Source organism: Pygoscelis adeliae, unplaced genomic scaffold, assembly GCF_000699105.1.
Source record: "Pygoscelis adeliae isolate BGI_AS28 unplaced genomic scaffold, ASM69910v1 Scaffold122, whole genome shotgun sequence".
Classification (NCBI taxonomy): Eukaryota; Metazoa; Chordata; class Aves; order Sphenisciformes; family Spheniscidae; genus Pygoscelis; species Pygoscelis adeliae.
The window spans coordinates 5,412,418-5,416,489 of record NW_008824358.1 but is presented as its reverse complement, the minus strand read 5'-3'; positions in this window follow the sequence as shown (position 1 = coordinate 5,416,489).

Genomic DNA, 4,072 nt, shown 5'->3' with positions numbered 1-4,072 from the left:
GCCGCCATGTTGGGTCTGTGAGGGAAGGGCGCGGTGGGCTCCCGGGCGACGTCCTGAGGGGAGCCGTGGCCAAAGCCACCAGAGGCGTCTTGCGGGAATGGGACGGGGGTAGATCCCACCATCCCTGCCTGGGGAAGCTGTGAGGGGAGGGCTGCCTTACCCCGCAAGGGCCGCTCCCTCACGCCAGGCACGGCAGCGGCACGTTGCCACACGCGGTTGGGTGCCCCAGCGAGGGCGGCCGGCGCTGTCGCCGTTGGTATCTCTGTGAAAGCCCAGGGCGGCCATCGTTTTGGGGACTGTCGTGTGTTGTGCATGTCAGGCTTTGAGTCTTGGCAACTAACGAAGGAGCCCCGTGAGGCAGAGGTGGGAAGGCGGGAAACGACGCGGCACTTGCTAATTTACTTTATGTAGATTATAGTAGGCCTGTAGTAACCCTACTGTATATAGTGTAGCATATGGTATGGTTGCCCTGTTGCATGAAGTAGGGCTGTGATCCCAGGAGCAGGGAGGTGTGGTGGCTGCCTTGCTCCATGACAAATGAGCTTCACCATCTTCTTACATGAGCTTTTGATGAACTGGCTCATGGTGGATGCTGGGCTTGCTCCCTGGAGCACGTTTTTGAAAGCCCATGTATAAATACGTATTTTTAAAAATTTAAGCTGAATTGTGACTTTGCAAGTAATAGTATGGAGCGTTTATGTGGCTAGGCAAGCTATTTGAAATTTAAAATAGCAAAACTGATGTGTTTTCTTGCCCATTCTGAATTCGGTAAATAAAAACCGTGAGGAGTCCTTCATAGGTGAATGCCTGTTCCTTTAGACACCATGTAAGTTCAGCAATCATTACTTTTAAGAGCTTCTTCTGTATATGAAATGCCATTATTTCCCTACCCAGTGGGAAAGTTACTGAACTGAAGGGAGGATGAGCAGGCATTACAGAGATTTAGAAGCTCTTGTAGGTGGCACGGTTATGGTGAGGAGCAGTGTGCTAGGGAACTTTCTACCAAGGGATAAGCTGGATCTTTATTTAGGTCCCCAATTTTGCTTCTGGGGGCACTGTGCCATAGCAGTGCAGCTCTACTCTATTCCTCTAGTTGAACACAAGGTCTTTAATTTTAAAAAAAGTTTTTACCTCCTTAATGTTGACCATGAAGGGCCTGGAGAACTTGAGATCTCCTGATACCAACCTCGTATTAGATTGTAGACCTCTGACACTGCTGGCCTAGAGAATAGCTTTCCTATATAATCCCTTAAATTCTTAACATTTAATTGTATTTGATCTTATGTAAAACATCAGTTCTTTTTTGGATGGCCATCCTGCTCCAGAAAAGATTCCCTTAAAGCCTACATGTCATTTTTTAGAAAAACAGCTTCAAAGTGTCGGATTGGCTCTATGTTATTGACTCCTATTAGTGTAAACTGGATTCATATTTGTGACGTGCACCCTAATTTATTTTGAAATTTTACGGTTTCATGCTTACAGAAAGCAGTACAGACATTTCTAATAATCTAATGAATGCAAAATAGTAACATAAATTACTTATGTCTACTGGCAACAACACTTAGTGAGTGTCGAATGCATTGTCATACCTGCCGTGCAAAGAGAACTGAATTTAACTCGTTGGATTCTGGATTAAGTAAAAATTTAAAAAAGTTTTGTCTTAATCTACCACCTAGGGAAACATTACCGGAATCACAGAACTGCAATGGGTTGTTTTCACTCAGAAAAAACGAAGCAGAGAACAGCAGAAACATCATTTTGGAGGATGTATGAACGCTGGCTGAGCATAGATCCTATACTTGGCTTCAGACAGTGTTATATGTTTGCTGAAATACCATATGCTGCCAAGGATAGTTCTTGATCCTTTAAATGGAGGTAGTAGACTCAGTTCATGATTTTGTAGGTCAGATATTTCCTACTGAGGCAACTGGAAATTTGCCTGATGCAGGGTAGCAGGATATAGACGCTTGGAAATGTTGAGGAGTGTGTGAGGTATGCGAATGAGCTGCTCAGCAGCAGAACAACTTATTTACATAACTGAAGTGTCTGAAGACGTCATGTAAGAAGTGGTCAAACCATCCATTCTTTCTTGCTGACCGTACAACACGGCATTGCTGAGGCCAACCCCTTACAACAGTCGCCGACAGTGCTTCCTATCGAAGCAGCCCTGTGAGGCTGGCCCCTAATTATTTGCTTTTGGCTCCTTCTGAAAATGGTGCATTCTGTTCCCTACTGCTTTAGTGAACTTTTTGTCACATCTCAGTTTTTTGCTTTCTTTAAAAACCACAGTTTTCATATATTCTTTAACTCAAATGCGTTTACGACTTAAACGTTCACATCTTTTCTTCCTGGCAGGACTTGTTGCCACTCGCCATCGTCCTCGAAAACCCAAGGATAGGTAGGCTGAAGGAAGACTGTGTGTGGTCAAAATGTCACTGCGCTCCACCCAATTCTGGCTGCTAGAATTGTCCCTGGGGGCAATAGACAGCTGGACATAATTTAGAGCAGGCTGAGATTGATACTAGAGGCTAGCCCGAAAATGAGGAAAACAAAATTGCAGTTCAGTCTCTTCTACTCCCAGATCTGACCCCCTTTTCCTGTTTCAAACATAGCTCGCTAGAACAGAAAATCAAGCACACAGCGAATTTAAGCAACTTGTATTTGTCAGCTCAGGGGACTATCAGTGTCAATTTAAGATGATTTTTTTTCCCGAGCATGTCATATCAAGTAACACTGGAGTTGTCTAAACTAAGAGCTGGAATAGTGGAGATGTTATTTTCATGTTGGACTCACAGGAATTTTAGAACATAAATTATTTTGATAACATGGCAGGCTGCCTTTCTGCCACACTGCCTGCAAATGTCAAAATTTTTTCCACGTTTCATCTTGGAAATGACATAGTGTTGGTGAAGGATAAATTGTGAAGAATTATATGTCTGACTTTATTGCTTGTTAACTATGACAAATGTTGAACTTTTATTTGAGGGAAGATTTTACAAGTTTATTTATCTTCAAGGGAGGTATCGTGAGCATATTGTATGTGGCGTGAGGCGTTACTTTACTGTAAACTTAATTTGAAAGAAGAACTGTGTTAGCAAGTTACTCTCACTTTTCATAGAAAGCTAACAGTGAGAGGTAAAAATGTGTCATATCGGTTTCTGATCATAGATGTTGAAATTACAAAAAGTTAATAAGGACCAAAAGGTCAGTAGCAAAGGGCAGAGAACATGTTCTCTCATCCTTCTTCAGTCTCTCATTAAAATTAAACGTTTTTTTATCGTTACTACTTGTTTGCTGCTTTGTATTACCGTGTAGTACATAGGTGACAGATGATACAAACATTCTGCCCCATAATTCTTGCAATTTGGCGAGGAAAAAAGCATGAGAGTTGGATTAGAAAATCTAGTAGCCTAGAATTTCAGCCTTTATTTTGCTAAAATTATCTCCTGTATGAGAGATCTTGTGCTGAGGCCTTTGGCTAATTTAGACTAACCTGCGATTTCATTTCTAAATGTCTAACAATGCTCTGAGGATATTGAAGTATAATGTTGTTGCCATTTTTTATTTTAACTTTTACTAAAGATCAAGCATGTGGTTTGCATGCAATTTATCAAGCATGTAATTTGCTTTTCTTCTGCAATTTATAGGGATGTGATCTTATATTTTGTACGTTGCTGTAAACTCCAGCAGAAATTTGAATGCCAGAGAACATGGTAATTGTATTCTCACCAGAGTCCTTGACAGCAAAAGAAAATGTGAGTGAGAACGCGTGAATGAGAAAGGCGTCTCCCCAGAGGCTGTCTGTCTTCTTCATTGGTGCAGTTGTACAGCCATAATAAATTAGAAGATTGAAGGGCTTCAGAAGTGTGAGCAGTTTTCTGATACAGCTGAAAACAACACATGAAATGAGGATGTGATAGTGTGGGGGAAGGATGAGTCCATTTTACTTTCCGTGTGTGGTGAATACACCACCTTTGTGTCTTATGTCATTAGTATTTTTCATGACTGTAAACCACTCCTGTCGATACTTAGGTGTGATGTTAATTTCAGGCTCCCCTTTGAAAAATGAGAG